At 41.0% G+C, this 20,082-nt stretch overlaps 1 long non-coding RNA gene across 1 annotated transcript in view; it reads right to left on the bottom strand.

The window, feature by feature from the left end:
• The window catches only part of LOC138989200 (uncharacterized), a 63,507-nt gene extending 43,459 nt beyond the window's left edge, over nucleotides 1-20,048 (bottom strand). Inside the window, exon 1 of the long non-coding RNA XR_011465453.1 lies at nucleotides 19,967-20,048. This is a non-coding gene — a long non-coding RNA (uncharacterized lncRNA). The remainder of the gene's footprint in view (nucleotides 1-19,966) is intronic.
• Between the last annotated feature and the right edge of the window lie 34 nt (nucleotides 20,049-20,082).

Genomic DNA, 20,082 nt, shown 5'->3' with positions numbered 1-20,082 from the left:
GCAACTGCTGCAGAGGAGGGGCCAGGCTCCCTTACTCTGAGTACTGAGGTTATGAGATTTCCCTCGATTCTTGCCTTTGAATGGGTGGAAAGTGGAACAAGTGGAATTTGACTTCCTCTTAACTCCTATGTGTTGCTTGGGGTCATGGAAAGCCAAACTGAAAATGATCTGAGATGTCGGGTTAGACAATCCTCAGAAAACAGACCGTGAGTTGCTCAACATTGTGAACATAGTACCTCTCAGAACCTTGGATTATCGATGGAGATGTTGCAAGAAAAAAATTCTCCACGTACAATTTTCCATTGTTTTCCTCTGTAATTTTCATTTGTGGTTGAGGATACCACTGTTTTCCCCAGAAGGAGGATTTCAAAAGTAAGTAGTGGTAGTTTCTACCATACAATGTAATTCTTTCAAAGATCCAATGCTGTCTCTTACACACAGTGAGAGAAAAGTTGGCTTCATCTCAGCTCAGGACTAAACGGTGATACTGCTGATTATTGTATGAAATTGAAAGATGGTACCAGTTCCATCTTAAAAAGGGGGTCACGGTTTTATTAGTTTTTGAAAGTTTAGCTTCTAGATCAGTGCCTAGTACATTGTAGATACTCTGTAAATATGAATATGAATAATGGATAAGGATTTGTAGTATTAGAAGATTTTCTTAAAATTAAAACTTAATTTTTGTTAAATCACTTTGAAATAATGCTTATTTGTATTGCCCCTTCCTAAAATAAGTGTGTTAGAGATGCAGATGCTGAAAAAAATGTATGTCATAGCAGTTCAGAAAATAGGCCCAGATAATCCTCACTTCATACTTCCTGGCTGTGTGACTTTTCCTTATCTTTGTACCTCAGTCCTCTCTTCTATAAAATAGGGGCAATAATACTAGTATCATATTAGTGTCTCCTTTCTTATCAAATTATTGAAATTAGTCAATATGTAAAACATTTAGATCAGTGCCTGTTGCATACAAGGCACTAGAATGTTAGCTACTAATTGTAATCTTTTATTAGCCCTACTATGGTGACTGCAGCCATGAAATTAAAAGACGCTTACTCCTTGGAAGGAAAGTTATGACCAACCTAGTTAGTATATTCAAAAGCAGAGACATTACTTTGCACATTACTTTGCCAACAAAGGTTCGTCTAGTCAAGGCTATGGTTTTTCCAGTGGTCATGTATGGATGTGAGAGTTGGACTGTGAAGAAGGCTGAGCACTGAAGAATTGATGCTTTTGAACTGTGGTGTTGGAGAAGACTCTTGGGAGTCCCTTGGACTGCAAGGAGATCCAACCAGTCCATTCTGAAGGAGATCAGCCCTGGGATTTCTTTGGAAGGAATGATGCTAAAGCTGAAACTCCAGTACTTTGGCCACCTCATGCGAAGAGTTGACTCATTGGAAAAGACTCTGATGCTGGGAGGGATTGGGGGCAAGAGGAGAAGGGGACGACAGAGCATGAGATGGCTGGATGGCATCACTGACTCGACGGATGTGAGTCTCAGTGAACTCCGGGAGTTGGTGATGGACAGGGAGGCCTGGCGTGCTGCGATTCATGGGGTCACAAAGAGTCAGACACAACTGAGCGACTGATCTGATCTGATCTGATATTTATATTATCTCCTATAATGCTTAGCAGGCTTCCCTGGTGGCTCAGACGGTGCCTGTAACGCAGGATACCCGGGTTCAATCCCTGGGTTGGGACAATCCCCTGGAGAAGGGAATAGCAACCCACTCCATAATTCTTGCCTGGAGAATTCCATGGACTGGACAGAGGAGCCTGGCAGGCTACAGTCCATGGGGTCACAGAGAGTCGGACACAAATGGACAACTAACATAATGCTTAGCACATTGTCTGAGATCTATAAGATTGTGTGTGCATGCTCAGTCATGTCCAACTCCTTGCAACCCCATGGACTTCATCCCGCCAGGCTCTTCTTTCCATGGAATTTTCCAGGCAAGAATACTGGGGTGGGTGGTTGTGATTTCCTTCTCTAGAGGATCTTCCCAACCCAGGGATCAAACCCACGTCTCCTGTGTCTCCTGCACTGGTAGGTGGATTCTTTACCACTGAGCCACCTGAGAAGCTCATCTAAAAGACTGCCTTATGACCCAGTAATCCCACTGCTGGGCATACACACCAAGGAGACCAGAGTTGAAAGAGATACGTGTACCCTAATGTTCATTGCAGCACTGTTTATAATAGCCAGGACATGGAGGCAACTTAGATGTCCATCAGCTGATGAATGGATAGGAGAAAGGATCATTATCACAGGGAACTCTACTCAATATTCTGTAATACAGCCACTATGAAGAAGAGTGTGGAGATTCCTTAAAAAACTGGAAATAGAACTGCCATACCACCCAGCAATCCCACTTCTGGGCATACACAGCAAGGAAACCAGAATTGAAAGAGACACGTGTACCCCAATATTCATCGCAGCACTGTTTATAATAGCCAGGACATGGAAGCAACCTAGATGTCCATCAGCAGATGAATGGATAAGGAAGCTGTGGTACATATACACAATGGAGTATTACTCAGCCATTAAAAAGAATACATTTGAATCAGTTCTAATGAGGTGGATGAGACTGGAGCCTATTATACAGAGTGAAGTAAGCCAGAAAGAAAAACACCAATACAGTATACTAACGCATATATATGGAATTTAGAAAGATGGTAACGATAACTCTGTATGTGAGACAGCAAAAGAGACACAGATGTATAGAACAGTCTTTTGGACTCTGTGGGAGAGGGAGAGGGTGGGATGATTTGGGAGAATGGCATTGAAACATGTATAATATCATAGAGGAAATGAATCGCCAGTCCAGGTTTGATGCAGGATACAGGATGCTTGGGGCTGGTGCACTGGGATGACCCAGAGGGATGGTACAGGGAGGGAGGTGGGAGGGGGGGTTCAGGATTGGGAACACGTGTACACCTGTGGCGGATTCATGTTGATGTATGGCAAAAGCAATACAGTATTGTAATTAGCCTCCAATTAAAATAAATAAATTTAAATTAAAAAAATAAAAATAGAAGACTATTGAGTGACTACCTAATGTTCATATATTAGAAAAAATTTAAAACTATTTACTATTTAGAGTCCTTCTGAAGATATTGCAAGATAGTATATAATGATTAAAATACCACTGCTTGACTAGTCTAGTCACTAACACCCTAGAAAGAGAGGAGGCTAAACAATTACAAGGATAAATAAACCTTTGTCACTGACCTCTCTCTAGCTGAAGAGCAAACATATTTATGTGGGAAGAACACAATGTCTTCCCCTTTTAATATGGGTCATGTCCACCTTGGCAAGTTTAGGGCCTCTGAGCTTTTGTTTGGGGAAGTCAAAGAAAATTCAACTGAGAATAAAGTGGAAGAGTGACTCGCCAAGCTATGTGCTTGCACCATTTTCCTTTCCACCTGTGCCTGTGGACAAAGTATACCGCAGAGGGAAGGGACTCCGTACTCGGTCTACTGCAGTTTGGCTTTCTCACTCCCATGTCAATAAATCCACATTGGATAAACTTTTAGGTATTTCTCCTTCTAGTTAAAATAAACTCAATGATTCTTTCTCAGCTCTCCTCTGATTCTCTGAAGTGTTTCCCAAATGCTGTCCTTTGTGAAAGTACTATATCATTGGAATGTAAAATACTCCCTCCACCCCTACCCAGACTGTTGACTTGGGCTGTTCCTCTTTCCTTCTCACTTCCCTGTAGTGGCTCTTCTTAATTTCCCTGTAATATATTTATGGTTCACAGTATTCTAATATTTATATTTCTTTTCTTCATATAATTTCATCTTCATCCATATTTTACTAGTATCACATATTAATAAGTGTTGTTGTTGTTCAGTTGCTAAATCGTGTCTGAGTCTTTGTGATCACATGGACTACAGCTCACCAGGCACCCCTGTCCTTCACCATCTCCTGGAGTTTGTTCAAATTCATGTCCATTGAGTCAGTGATGCTATCTAACCATCTCATCCTCTGCCGTCCCCTTCTCCTTTGCCTTCAATCTTTCCTAGCATCATGGTCTTTTCCAATGAGTTGGCTCTTTGCATCAGGTGGCCAAAGTATTGGAACTTTAGCATCAGTCCTTCCAATGAATATCCAGAGTTGATTTCCTTTAGGATTGACTGGTTTGATCTCCTTGCAGTACAAGGGACTCTCAAGAGTCTTCTCCAACACCACAGTTCAAAAGCATCAATTCTTCAGTGCTCAGCCTTTTTTATGGTCTACCTCTCACATATGTACATGAATATTGGAAAAACCATAGCTTTGACTTGACAGACCTTTGTCGGCAAAGTGATGTCTCTGCTTTTTAATACACCGTGTAGGATTGTCATAACTTTCCTTCCAAAGAGCAAGCATCTTTTAATTTCATGGCTGCAGTCACCATCTGCAGTGATTTAGGAGCCCAAGAAAATAAAGTCAGCCACTGTTTCCATTGTTTCCCTATCTATTTGCTATGAAGTGATGGGATTAGATGCCATTGATCTTAGGTTTTCTTCATGTTAACTAGTGGACTAATAGGCTAATGGACTCGATAGATATCAGATCCTAATCCCTGGAACCTGTAGACATACCTTGTAGAGATGATTAAGGTAAAGGTTTTGTGTAGTTTGTGGTAAGTCACTTTAGTCGTGTCCAACTCTTTGCAACCTTATGGACTGTAGTCTACTAGGCTCTTCTGTCCATGGGATTCCCCAGGCAAGAATATTGAAGTTGGTTGCCATTTCCTCCTCCAGGGATCTTACCAACCCAGGGATCGAACTCGTGTCTTCTGCATTGGCAGGCAGGTCCTTTACCACTAGTGCCACCTGGAAAGTCGCATAGAATACTGGTGTGGGTTGCTATTCCCTTCTCCAGGGGATATTTCTGACCCAGGGATTGAACCCAGATCTCCTGAATTACAGGTGGATTCTTTACTGTTTGAGCCACCAGGGAAGCTGCTGCTGCTGCTGCTAAGTCGCTTTAGTCTTGTCTGACTCTGTGCCACCCGGAGACGGCAGCCCACCAGGCTCTGCCGTCCTTGGGATTCTCCAGGCAAGAACACTGGAGTGGGTTGCCATTTCCTTCTCCAATGCATGAAAGTGGAAAGTGAAAGTGAAGTCGCTCAGTAGTGTCTGACTCTTAGCGACACCATGGACTGCAGCCCACCAGGCTCCTCCGTCCATAGGGTTTTCCAGGCAGTGGAGTGGGGTGCCATTGCCTTCTCCGACCAGGGAAGCTAAATGGGGCAATTATCCTGGATTATTCTGTATTATCCAGGAGGGTCCTCAATGACAACACCTGTGTCTTTATAAGAGAGTGGTGATGGAGATGTGAAACAGCTGGCAGAGAAGAAGACAATGTGTGGCAGAGATTGGAATGATGACGTCACAGTACCAGAAGTACCTGCAGCCCCCAGAAGCTGGAAGAAGCAGGAATCAGATTGTCCCTGAGAGCCTCCAGAGGGAGGGAGTGTGGTCTGCCAGCATCGTGACTTTGGTCCAGGGATACTGATTTCGGACTTCTGGCCTCCAGAACTGTGAGAAAGTAAATTTCTATTGTTTTAAACTCCAAGTTAGGGACTTTCCTTGGTGGTCTAGTGGATAATACTTTGTGCTCCCAATGCAGGGGACCTGGGTTCAATCCCTGATCAGGGAACTACGATCCCACATACCATAACTCTGCCTGGGTGCCTCAACCACTGAGACTGTACTCCACAACTAGAGAAGCCCATGTACCACAACAAAGACCCAGCAGAGCCAAAAAAAAGATAATAATAATAATAAAGTCAGATGACTGTACAACTCAGTGAATACACTAGAAACTATTGAACTATATTTTTAAAGTGTAAATTCATAGTACCTCAATGATAGCTCAATAAAGCTTTAAGATAACTAAATAAACAAACCCCAAGTTAAACAGCAGCCACAGGAAACTAATACAACTAGAAAATCTAAAATGTATGTCTGTAATTATCACTCCCTTTCTGTGCCAAATCTACAAAAACCAAAGACCTCTGGACATCTTTACCAGCTTTCCCATTTAACATTTGAGCAAGCATCTATTAATTTCATGGCTGCAGTCACCATATGTCATTTAATTCTCAATTAATACTCACTCTGACCTGATGAAATATTTTGTTGTCCTCACATTAGAAGAAGGGACCTGAGATACAAAAAATTTAAGTAGCTTGCCCAAGGTTGTAAAGATGTTACAGGCTAGAGCTGGGATTTGGGTCCCAGTGTAGTCTGGCTTCAGACCAGTCACTAAGGGCAGTGCTCTGCAGCCTCAAATTAGCAGATGTCTCAGGCTACTCAGAGCCTGTCCCACATCCATACACCAGTGTCCAGGCTCTCTCAGAATGGATCACTTTAGTTGGATTCAGAAAACCTTTACAGAACCCCTACAGCCTGCTGGGCCCTCTGCACATCCACCTGATCAGAGAAATCTGCTGTTCTCGTTCAAACGCCAAACCATCTGAGGCAAGAACATTTCCCAAATTTCATGCAATTTCAGAGTCAGACGCTATATCCGTGAGGATGATCTGAACCCAATCTGAATTACTGTTGCCTCCTAAAAGCCTCATGTTTACTAGCAAACTCTGTTTGTAGAGTGCTGTTGTTGTTATGTTGGCATGGTCACTTTCACTGTGTTGCTACTGGGTCCCGAGGCAAAGTAGAGATGCTGAAACTGAAAGCATCACTCCCTAGTATTTCTAGAGTTCTACCTTCCTTCCATGCCATGTGGGGTGCATATGGAGGCCCTGGACCCCAGCTGTCTCATATTCCCCTCTGTTCTTCCCTTATAGTTATACTTGCGATGTGGCCAATAAGTACAATCGATCTGCTGGGTGCCAAGTAGTCTACATGTGCTGTCCATCTAATCCTTTTCACAATTCTGCAAGGAAAGTATTATTACTGTCATTTTAGAGATGAGAAATCTCAGGCTTAGGGAGGTGAACTAATTTGTCCAAGCTCACATAGCTTCTTGGTGGCAGGGTAGAGGTAGGATTTAAAGAATCAGACAATTAAAATGACTAAATTAGATTAAAACATTTCTTAACATAACCTAAGTTGCTTCTTCAGGTTGCCTTGAGCAGTGCTGAAGGAGGGGCTGGAGAGAACCAGCTACATGGTTCAGGAAAAGCCCCCCTCAATTCCTCAGGGAGCCAGGTATCATGATTTCTGTCTCTGAGATTGCCTTATGCTGGGCACAAATGACTTTAATAATGATACTGATACAATATTTATGACATTTACATAAGTCTTTCTAGGTTACTGAGTGCATATGTGGGTATTCAGTCATTCAGTTGTGTTCTACTCTTTGTGACCCCCTGGACTGTAATCTACCGGGCTCCTCTGTCCATGGGATTTCCCAGGCAAGTACTAGAGTGGAGTGCCATTTCCTCCTCTGGGGATCTTCCTGACCCAGGGATTGAACCCGTGATTTCTGCATCTCCTGCAATCCAGGTGGATTCTTTACCACTGAGCCACTGGGAAAGCAGGTTACTGAGTACTTTAGCATGAAAGAGCTCTTCTTACAGGTTGGGGAAGGATAGAACTTCTCTTTCTTTTTCAGAATTCTGTGTTGGGATATTCCCTTTGTGAAGTCCCAGAAATTTAAACCTTCTTGGATTTGCTAAGGCATCACAGGTGGTACACGGTGGTAAAAGAATCTGCCTGCCAATGCAGGAGACGAAGGAGATGCAGGTTTGATTTCTGGATCGGGAAGATCCCCTGGAATAGGAAATGGTAACCCATTCCTGTATCCTTGCCTGGAAAATCCCATGGACAGAGGAGCCTGGCAGGCTACAGTCCATGGGGTTGCAAAGAGTTGGACACAACCGAGCATGCATGCAGGTAGTAAGAAGGTAATGTTTTTGTAAAATTTGAAAAATGTAGAACACTTTAACCACATCAGTTAAGGCTGTTCTGTCTTTCATATGGAATTCCTCTTCACAACCCTTCATGTTGGGTGGTATCAGATTGACTGTGGACATTTTGGGTATTTGGCTAATGGCAAACTGAAATTAGGATCCTTTTAGTTTGGGTTGAAAGTGAAAGTGAGAGTCACTCAGTTGTGTCCTACTCTTTGTGACTCCATGGACTGTATAGTCCATGGAATACTCCAGGCCACAATACTGGAGTGGGTAGCCTTTCCCTTCTCCAGCAGATCTTCCCGACCTGAGAATCAAACCAGGGTCTCCTGCATTGCAGGCGGATTCTTTACCAACTGAGCTATCAGGGAAGTCCAAGTCTGGGTTGGGTGGGATATATGTACGTGGGTTGCAGTCACTTCTAGATATAGCTAAGTTCTGCTACCTGTTCTAACCCAGGAACACTGGCTGAAATGCTCTCACTGCCCACTCATTTGTGGTCATGGAATGAAGACACTGGGTTAGAGATTGAAATGTGATCTGAGTGTGTCCTTCCAGTTCCACAATTATGTGATATAGAGAATAAACAAGGTTTGAAATGTTCAGTGCCAGAAGCCCATTTAGGGAAAGTTCTTCAAATTATCCTATGTGAAAAACTATAGACAAAGGTTTCGGGTCTCATGGATGTGGTTAACTCAGAAGTTCTCTCTTATCAGGAGATTCATGAGGGAGCAATCATAGTAGGCAACAAAAAAAAGAAAAAGAAAACCAATAAAAATACCAATATACTATAGGGTGTATCAGTAAGGCAATTAAAACATTATTTTTACAGATTTTACTTGTTTATGGATTTTATTTAGTGATGTTTGTCATTTAAAAAAAAAAAGTTATTTTATTTTGGATGCACTGGGTTTTTGTTCCTGTATGAGGGCTTTCTCTAGCTGCAGTGAGCAGGGGCTTCTCTCTAGTTGCAGCACATGGGCTTCTCATTGTGGTGGCTTCTTTTGTTGTGGAGCACAGTCTTCAGGTTCATGGGCTTCAGTATTTGTGTTGCACAGGCTTAGTTGACCCACAACATGTGGGATCTTCCTGGACCAGGGATTGAACCCATGTCCTCTGAATTGGCAGGCAGATTCTCTACCACTGGACCACCAGGGAAGTCCCTTGTTGGCTTTTTAAGTGCACAATTTGTGGTGATTTATTTTTATTATTCTGACTAGTCACGTTTGTATTTATTATTTTACGCTCTTTCTAGTACATGGAAAAGGGCTCCTGTAAGTGTATAAACTTCAGCTCTCAGAGATCCTGTATCTGCCTCTGTCATTGTGACCTTTAAACATGCACTAACTAATCAGACCCTTCATGAATGATTGATGGCAGAAGAAAGGTAAAAGAATCCAGACCTATGGGCTGCCAGGGGAGAGGTCTTGGAACTGACCTGGGACAGAGGCTCTCTGCCTCTGGTGTGAGTGATCTGGCCCCACACTCTGCCTGGCCCCCATGCCTTACCTACACTATGACTTTTTTTTTTTCCAGCAAGGCCAATCTAATGAACAAGCAGCTGTCATCACTTCAGAGCCTTCCCCCACCTGCTATCATGTCTCTTCTCTACCTCCTACAAGGCCTAAAATTTCAGAATTATAGGCACATTCCTTTGGGTTCAGAGAGCTTTTTAGTTTTCAAGCAAATGTTCTTAAAATCAGTTTCATCGTATGACAGTATTAAGTATCCCTTAGTCATGAGGCTTAGGAGATGCAGACTTAGCAATTTTTGAATATCTACTATGTATCAGGCCTTATTTTGTGCACTATATCATGTCTGATCTCAGTCCACCCTCCAACAGAAGATGCTTAGAAGGGCCACCAAATACTGGCTGAAGAAGATTCCACAGAAATTAAGACACAAAAAGGGTTAAATTGTAAATTAGGAGACAAGGGCTTAAAAAATTTCAGGCATTTCACAATCATGCCTTGATCCAGCCCTGCTTTTTATTATTTTTCCCTAACTTCCATAAAATGCTTATTACTACTTTTCCCAATCACAGAGGGCAGGGCAGAATATGCTCTACACTATGCAGGATAAAAAAAAAAAACCTAGGCAATGAAAGTATGTTCACTTAGCATAAGGAACATAATTGAAAATAAAAGCTAAATGACACCTGGATTTCAGCAGAAATCAGTTATCAAGGGAGAAAGGGTTTTCAAGACAACGAGAACCAGACAGTTAAACATTAGCTTGCATGGTTTGAAGTGTTTAGGTTTTGCAATGGTGTGGTTTGGAAGCTCTCCAGCAGAAAAACTATTTTCTTTTAAGAGGAGAGTCCTCTGTAATATTTTCTTTGCTGAAATGATGTGATCCTTAGTGACGTCTTATATGACCCAAACTTTAAATGAGTCCATTATTTAGCCGACCTCATTCTTACTAGGTTTTTACAGGTCAGCAATGAACTATCAACAGCTTCCTGATAATTAATCCTACTTACTCAAAGAACTGTTAGTCTGCTGTTCTTATCTATGCTAAAAGGAAGACTGTTAAAGGCACCAGACTTCCTCAGTGAATAATACAAACCAAACTGAAATCCTGCAGAAAAGGCCAACATTATAAGGTCTGAGAATGAAAAACCAGATTGAAAATGATGATGCTACCTTGTTCTCAAGTGCCTTATTTTCTGAAATTCTGTGGTTCGTCTGGCATAGGAATGGCTTTATAGCACAGTCGGCAGCACAACTAGTAGGGCTGGGAGAGGCTCTCTGGGTGGCTTTATCAAAATGTATGGACATTCAGCACATGCAGTTAGTTACCTGGGTGGTCCAGTTTGAGAAGCAACAGGGCAGGCATCCCAAGTAGCAACTTGTCAAGTTCCCAGTGGAAGTTAATTTCCTACAATTAGAGACTCATTCCTTTGACTACAAATTCTTTAAGAGTCTACTATTAGAATACTACTACAGTCTTTGGTTGTCCCCTACCCCAAAGCCATGACAAGCGTCTGATAGAAGGAGGGGAGAGAGGCAGATTTTCACAACTGATGCAGAGGATCCCAGGAAGAAGAAAGGTGATGGAATAGTAAGCTTGCTATGGCAGAGGAAGTAGGGAGTTAAAGCTGCTCTCATCTAGCAATTTGTAAGTAGGTCGTTGGAACATATGGGTCTTAACATGTTCCTAGATTGTGGGTGTGTGTATGTGTGCATGTAAAATGAAAAGGCTCACTATTAGATTCTGCCTCTCGTCAGCACAGTACAGCAAAGTTCCTCAGGCAAGGGCATGATTTATAATTAAAGGATTTCTGCATTTGCTAATTGCCCATGGCATGTACCCTTTCTTTCCAAGGCAAGCTTCTGAATTTCAATGATAATTTATTATAAATCTATTTCTCATCAGGTCAGAGACTACCCCAAATAGCAGATTAAATTCAAGCTGCTCAAGCAGATATGGATAGAGAGACTCGTTTAGATGACCTTCTCTAAGAGAGGTCATTATATCCTATATTAGGCAAAATGAAACATAAACATGTCATTTGACCCAAGGCACAATACATTTTTTATCACTCACTATGGTGAAGTGGAGGAGGGCCTGGCAACCTGGAGGAGGGCATGGCAACCCGCTTCAGTATTCCTGCCTGGAGAATCCCCATGGACAGAGAAGCCTGGCAGGCTACAGTTCATGAGGTCGTAAAAAGTCGGACATGACTGAATGACTAAATACAAGGTGATAATGCAAGTTTTTGAATATTTAGTTGTAGGGTGGTGACTTTTGTACATTAAACCAAATGAAGGTCAGATTGCATTGTCAAGAAGCTCAACAAAACTAGTATCATCACCTCAGAAGAGCAAAGAAAGTCTCAGAAGAAATGAAGACTAAATAGACACAGAATTTAATATTTCCTTCCCTTCATGCTACTTTTTTGGTAGCTATTCTGAACCCATTTATAAATGCCATTGATGGTGATCCTTCAATGGAGAGATCCATCGATGATATAGAAAAGCAATGCCTAGCTGAAAGGTAAGAGAAAGACCTACTGGTGACCATTAGGTTATGCTCTAATTCTTCTTAAAAGAAGTCTTTTAAAAAATGGCTGGTTATCTGTCATTTTCCTATATCTATGATACAATCCTATTAAATTATCATTCTGTACAAGTTACTATAAATAATTTCTTGAAGAATGGAATATAAATAAAGGAATGCAATGTTGTTGTTGTTTGGTCGCTAAGTCATGCCTGACTCTTTGCAACACTGTGGACTGTAGCCCACCAGGCTCCTCTGTCTATGGGATTCCCCAGGCAAGAATCCTGGAGTGAGTTGCCATTTCCTGCTCCAGGGGATCTTTCTGACCCAGGAATCGAACCTCTGTCTCCTGCATTGGCAGGTGGATTCTTTACCACTGAGCCACCTGGGAAGCCCATTGGGCTGCAATACTTAAAATATGTAACAGAATGCTCTCCTGTCTCTTTCTGTCCTTTCTAAGTTGATCTCTTCCATCTCTATATATTTGAGGACATTTTTACGATGAAGACTCCTCTTTTGGCTGCATCTACTAGTCCCTTGGACTGCAAGGAGATCCAACCAGTCCATTCTAAAGGAGATCAGTCCTGGGTGTTCTTTGGAAGGAATGATGCTAAAGCTGAAACTCCAGTACTTTGGCCACCTCATGCGAAGAGTTGACTCATTGGAAAAGACTCTGATGCTGAGAGGGATGGCAGGCAGGAGGAGAAGGGGACAACAGAGGATGAGATGGCTGGATGGCATCACCTCAAGTGACGTGAGTTTGAGTGAACTCTGGGAGTTGGTGATGGACAGGGAGGCCTGGTGTGCTGCAATTCATGGCATTGCAAAGAGTCAGACACAACTGAGTGACTGAACTGAACTGAACTGTCACCATCTTGGTATTGACCAGGGGTTTCTTGGATCACTATTGTTGTTTAGTCATTAAGTAGTGTCTGACTCTTTTGCAGCCCCATTGTCTGTAGCTCACAGGGCTCCTCTGTCCATAGAAATATCCAGGCAAGAGTACTGGAGTGGGCTACCATTTCCTTCCCCAGGGGATCTTCTCAACCCAGGAATTGAAACCATGTCTCTTGCATTGCAAGTGGATTCTTTACCACTGGGACACCATAGAAGCCCCTTGGATCACCATTCATAGTGATAAACCCACTTCATGGTACAATCCACTACTTGTGCATCTATAGGAATATGCATAAGAAACTGAGAGAAAATATCGTGAAGTGATAAGATGGCCTCTGATATTTTCTATTGCACATTGTTCTATTTCACTGATATTGCTGTTCAACACCACCAAAATGATTGCGTGACCCATAGTTTGAGAGCAATTGTTGAAACTAGCATCACCATTTGCCCAGATCTATGCAGCAGCCTATTAGTTGGCTTTCCTTTTTCTATATTTACTTCTTTGATTCCCTATTCCATAGAGCAGTGAGGAGACTCTCAAAAGATAAACAAGAACATATATAACTCCCCTGCACAACCCCTTCAGTGGCTTCTTGCCTTCATAGCAAAGTTCAAACTATTCACCGTGGCCTTGACGTGATAGAGCCCTTGACCTTCTCCAGCCTTATCTTATGACCTCTCTTCTTCCTCAATATATTCTGGCCCTCCATAACTTGTGTCTGTACCTCCAGGACACCAGATTCTTGCTGCCTGTGTATAAGCCATTCCAGCTGCCAGGAACACTCATTCCCCAACTTCTCATGGCTAGCCATTGCTTATCCTTTAATTCTTGACTTAATTATTTTCTCTACAGAGAGCCCTTTCTTTACCACCTTTGTTGGAATCAATCACTCCTTCTTCTTATCTATTTCAACCTATTGTTTGAACATGTACCACATTAGAAAAATCAGAAAAAAAAAATATGGCAGCTAAAACACTCTGATTAACACATAGGATGGGGTGGTGGGAGGAGGACCCAGAGAAGAAAATTGCACAGCATTTGGGGGCTGGTTCACATCATCCTAGGATCAAGAGCTTGGAGTTTGGAAATGTGATTTTATGTGAAGCATCTTGACTTTTAATTTTAGTTTAGTACTGAATCACATTAATTTTGAAAAAGCTACATGTCTCTATTGTACCAGAAGAATGAAGGAAAGGAAGGGTGTAGTTATTCGTAGGCCAACAATTTAAAGAGAAGCTGTCAGGTCACAGAATTGGTGATGACAGAGGAAATCAAAGTGACAGACTGAACAGAAAGACAGTGTTTAGGTAAATGGGTCAGAGGCTGCTGCTAGAACCAGCTTCTGCCAGCTGGCTGTTCTTGAGATTTCTTCTTGGCTCAGAACTTAATTCAAGGGTTTCATGTTGTGTTTTAATAAGGAAGATGTTTCCATCCTTGAAACATCTCTTCCCTAACTTTGGAGATCCTTCCTGTTACAGAGATCACAGGTAACCTGCCAGTTTAGTACATTGGCAGTCCTGTTGAAGAGGCACTGTTAACTTAGTCCTTTTGAAGACAAAAGGAGAAGGGGGTGGCAGAGGATGAGATGGTTAGGTGGCATCACTGACTCAATAGACATGAATTTGAGAAAACTCTGGGAGGGAGTGGAGGACAGATGATCCTGGTATGCTACAGTCCGTGTGGTTGCAAAGAGTCAGACATGACTGAGCGACTGAACAACAACAACAAAACTTAGTCCTAGGGTCTAACAGTCCCCGTCTCTAACCCAGCAGTTCCAGATGTACAAGCAGATTTTGTACATGGGGTCACCCCTCACCAGCAACCAGCTGGAGGATGGATATACCTGTTTAGGAGTCCAGGAGACAGTTGGAATCAGATACATTTAACTGGGCCTCAAGGTAGACGTCCTGAGAGAGAATTCCCTGAAGCCAGAGACTGGGAGCATCATCTGAACCTCCCAGGGCCTGATGCCCAGGAGAGCACCACAAGTCTCCTGGCCCCTCCCTCTGCCATCACAGGCTTCTGCTCCTAAGCATTAGGTCCTATCCAGCTCCTGTGGAAGAGTTAGTCTGCAAAGTACCAGGCATGCTCTGAGAAACATCATCATGCATTTTCTCATCTCATCTCATGTTGCCCAGTCTACCCTTCCAGTTTGGCCTGCCATTATACTCTCACATTTATTTGTTTCCAGCTCAGCACTGGGGGATTGTCATAGATTTCTCCAAATCTATGACATAAATGTATATGTGCTGCGGGTGTCATATCTTTCTAGGCCCCTATAATTCCTCAACAGGAATTTATGTTAACTCTTTTACTCCTCCTTGCACCCTCTGAGGTTCAGCCTTGGATAGAGTTTACCAAGGTGGTCGGTGGTACTTCTAGTTGCTAAGTCATATCTGACTCTTGCAACTGCCATGGACTGCAGCCTGTCAGGCTTCCCTGTCTGTGGGATTTCCCAGGCAAGAATACTGGAGTGGGTTGTCATTTCTTTCTTCAGAGGATCTTCCCAACCCAGGGATCAAACCCACATTTCCTGCATTGCTGGCTGATTCTTTCCTGCTGAACCTCCAGGGAAGCTCATGGCCACATCAAATGAAGCACGGGCTGCTTTTGAAGGGACTAATTGTTTTTGAGAGTTCTCATTTAAAAAAAAAAAAATCTGTGTTGAGAACAAGGAAAAATATCCATCCCCAGGGTTCCTGCATCTGACCCTCAACCTCCTGATTAAATCACTTCGTTTTAGAATAAAGCACTTGGCTATTTCTATATCAGCCACTGACTTTTCCCAAGGAATGAATAATAAGGAAGATGTGACATTAACTAAGGCAGCCTTGCCGTAAGGTTAAAGGAACACAGACAGCTGATCTCCAGGATCTCTGGACCTTTGGAACAAATGCCATTTCTCCCTAGGGCCAAGATGCTTTGAATTAAAATTTATTAAAAACAAAATGAACTGGCTATTTTTGGACTAGAATTTGACCTATTACCTAAATCCAGATTAAAAATGCTTTGCGAAGTTCTGTTGTAAGAGCAGCCATTTCTTTTTGTTTCTTCCTCTCTCTTTCATTCTTTCTTTTTCCTTTTATTATATATAATATCCTAAGTGAACAATGCAAAGAAATAGAGGAAAACAATAGAATTGGAAAGACTAGAGGTCTCTTCAAGAAAATTAGAGATACCGAGGGAACATTTCATGCAAAGATGGGCACAATAAAGGACAGAAATGGTATGGACTTAACAGAAGCAGAAGATATTAAGAAGAGGTGGCAAGAATACATTGAAGAACTGTAAGAAAAATGATCTTAATGACCCAGATAACCACGATGGTGTGGTTACTCACCTAGAGCCAGACATCTTGGAGTGCAAAGTCAAGTGGGCCTTAGGAAGCATTACTACAAACAAAGCTAGTGGTGGTGATGGAATTCCAGTTGAGCTATTTCAAATCCTAAAAGATGATGCTGTGAAAGTGCTGCACTCAATATGCCAGCAAATTTGGAAAACTCAGCAGTGTTCACAGGACTGGAAAAGGTCAGTTTTCATTACAGTCCCAAAGAAGGGCAATGCCAAAGAATGTTCAAACTACTGCACAATTGCGCTCATTTCACATGCTAGCAAAGTAATGCTCAAAATTCTCTAAGCTAGGCTTCAATAGTATGTGAACCGAGAACTTCTAGATGTTCAAGCTGGATTTAGGAAAGGCAGAGGAACCAGATGTCAAATTGCCAACATTTGTTGGATTATAGAAAAAGCAAAAGAATTCCAGAAAAACATCTACTTCTGCTTCATTGACTACATTAAAGCCTTTGACTGTGTGGATCACAATAAACTGTGGAAAATTCTTAAAGATATGAAAATACCAGACCACCTTACCTACTTCCTGAGAAACTTGTATGCAGGTCAAGAAGCAACAGTTAGAACCAGACATGGAACAACAGACTGGATTAAAACTGAGAAAAGGAATACGTCAAGGCTGTATATTGTCACTCTGCTTATTTAACTAATATACAGAGTACATCAAGCAAAATCCTGGGCTGCATGAAGAACAAGCTGGAATTAAGATTAGCGGGAGAAATATCAATAACCTGAGATATGCACATGACACCACCCTTATGGCACACAGTGAAAAGGAACTGATGAGCCTCTTGATGAAAGTGAAAGAGGAGAGTGAAAAAGCTGGCTTAAAACTGAATATTCAAAAAAATGAAGATAATTGCATCTGGTCCCATCACTTCGTGGCAAATAGATGGGGAAGCAATGCAAACAGTGACAGACTTTATTTTCTTGCACTCCAAAATCACTGGACATGTTGACTGCAGCTATGAAATTAAAAGACGCTTGCTCCTTGGAAGAAAAGCTATAAGAAATTTAGACAGCATATTAAATAGCAGAGACATTACTTTGCCAACAAAGGTCTGTCTAGTCAAAGCTATGGTTTTTCCAGTAGTCATATATGGATGTGATACTTGGACCATAAAGGAGGCTGAGCACTGAAGAAATCATGTTTTTGAACTGTGGTGTTGGAGAAGACTCTTGAGAGTTCCTTGGACTGCAAGGAGATCCAACTAGTCAATCCTGAAGGAAATCAGTCCTGAATGTTCATTGGAGGGACTGATGCTGAAGCTGAAGTTCTAATACTTTGGCCACCTGATGCAAAGAACTGACTAATTATAAAAGACCCTGATGCTGTGAAAGATTGAAGGCAGGAGGAGAAGGGGATGACAGAGGAAGAGATGGTTGGATGGCATCACCAACTCAATGGACATGAGTTTGAGCAAGCTCCAGGAGATGATGAAGCACAAGGAAGCCTGGCATGCTGCAGTCCATGGGGTCACAAAGAGTCAGACATGACTGAGTTGCTGAACAACAATATGTAATATCTTATTCTCAAATAATGTAACAAATATGAAATATAGGAAACCTCTGGGAATTCAACAGAATTTTTGTAATTATGGGGATGATCCACTGACAGAGCAGTAACAAAAAACAGACTTCAACTGACAAGAACTGTCTGCAGAGGATGATCAAGTCAGAAATTTGATTGTTTCATGTGTTTGAATAACATAATCTGACACAGATGCTGAACCAACTTATGCTATAATGATATCATATTTGATATTTTCTACTTAGTTGTACTCAAAGTTCAATTTCTCAGTGCTATTATATACAGTAAAATATGTTGTAGGTATTTATTAGCCAAAACTGGATTTAAGAAAACAAAGAGGAATTAGCCCCAAATGAGAGCAAATTAGACGAAGGCCAAAGATGAACAGAACCTTATGGATAGCTATAAAGTCACAGCAAGAGACTAAAACTGGGGATCCCTGTATTTAAGAAGACTACTGTGCTCTTTAGTGAGATACCACATTTTCCCACAGGCTTTGGGAGAATAACATTTCAATTTTTCAGACCTGATATTTGTGGTCAGTGCTTCAACTAGGTGTACAAGAGCCTTTAAATGGGAGAGTATGGTGATATCTCTATGGGTTTGTGAATATTGAACTTCTGAGTCCCCTATATTTCATTTTTGCAATAACTTCACAATGGCCAACAGATGATATGATATATAGCTATCAGAGAAAAATGAACTGAAGGCATAATTAGAATCTTGTATGGTAGAAGGATGACCATTTTAGATTGTTGAAGTACATTTACATTTTAGATCACTGAAGAACTAAACAGATTTAAAATACACTGTCCCTTTTTCCTCATAAGCATATTCATATTTTAAGACCACATACTTTTAAAAATGTGAGCTATATAGTCACTATAGTTAAATGTCCTAAGAAAATAATAAGGATAAAAGTTTTTATTGAAAAACTTACTACTATAAAATTTGAATAAGTAGTAACATAACATCCTCATACAGTTAAAAGTAATATTTCAAATTTTATGGCTTGTGTATGAAAGCACAATTTGAAATCTAAAGCTGATTATACTTCATAAATTATTTGATTTGAAAACAGAACAGTGCTGGAAACTTCTGAAGTATTCCCAGAAGCATTCAAAAATAAACGAGAGAAAAGTTAAATCGACAAAAAGAAAAACAAAACCCTCATTAATCGTACATAATCAGGGCTTCAGAAAAATGAGTCAACAGATGATCATAAAATTGGAATCTATTTCATAATGGCATTGACAGTTATTAAAAGCTTATTAAAAGTTTAAAGCTTAGCATATTCCAAATGAAAACATTATCTTCCTAAATAAAGAACTTTTACTAGACACACAGAACTTATTTAGGTTATTTAATCTAGGTTATTTGCCAGGTTTTTAGGTAACCATAGTGATCAGACCTAAAGGATTTACAAAAGGTTAATAACAGCCGATAGCACTAGATTGATTCAATAGCCATTTATCTGTATTAATGAATAGGGAACGAGAACGGATGTGTGAAAGAATCAACATCTAGAGAAAAAATTAGGGAAGATACAAGTACATGTGTATACCCACAGGTTCACATCCCGCTGTGCTATTGTTACCAAACCCCCTCTGCAACACACATACACACACACACACACACACACACTTGAAATCCAGGGATTGCTCACTGCACGGGGATTTAAGAGGAGACGAAGGCTCAGACTACCCAGGTTTTACTGCAGCTTAAAGTGCATTTTGCAAAGCCTCTGGTTAATTTGATCAATACAGGCATTCAAAATCAATAATGCAAGTTCCAGAGTAAATGTTTTGATCAAATTGATCGTTAATTAAATTTAGAAGACAACTAAAATTTCCATTGTGCTCTATTAAACACAAGAAGTTTAACCAGACATCTGGCTGTTTAATATCATGTAGATAAAATATCTAAATAATTAGCTTGTTTTTCAATTTTTTGTTCCAAATGTTTGCTATCTTTAGACACAAAGTGGATTAAGAATTAGTCATGATAATTCAATTTCTTTGATTTATGAAGAAGGTGTGACTCAAAATAATGACATACCCAATATGCAAAGGGTAATTATTTTTCATGTCAGAAATATTTAAAAGGCATTTAAAAGGCATCTCACTTCTTCTAGGGTTATAACATACAAAATAGAAAACACTGCAGTGTACAATAATACAGAATTATAATGTTACAGGAAAGTTTAAAATGAAATATGACTATTCTTATATTTTTATGATTATTCATTTTATTTTTTAAACAATGAACTAAAAATATAGATGTGTTACTTTGGTCATGAAATGGACTAACCTTGCAGGAGTATCCGTTGCTCCAGAGTTCAAAGTGCCTGTGTCATGTACACGCCCGTGACTGCTGATTTTCTCAATAGGTCCTGTAATCCAATGAAGGACAGAGGTAATGTTCCA

The sequence above is a fragment of the Bos mutus genome, chromosome 9 (genome assembly GCF_027580195.1).
Source record: "Bos mutus isolate GX-2022 chromosome 9, NWIPB_WYAK_1.1, whole genome shotgun sequence".
Taxonomy (NCBI): Eukaryota; Metazoa; Chordata; class Mammalia; order Artiodactyla; family Bovidae; genus Bos; species Bos mutus.
Note: the sequence above shows the minus strand (reverse complement) of the source record. Positions and strands in the feature narration are given on the sequence as shown.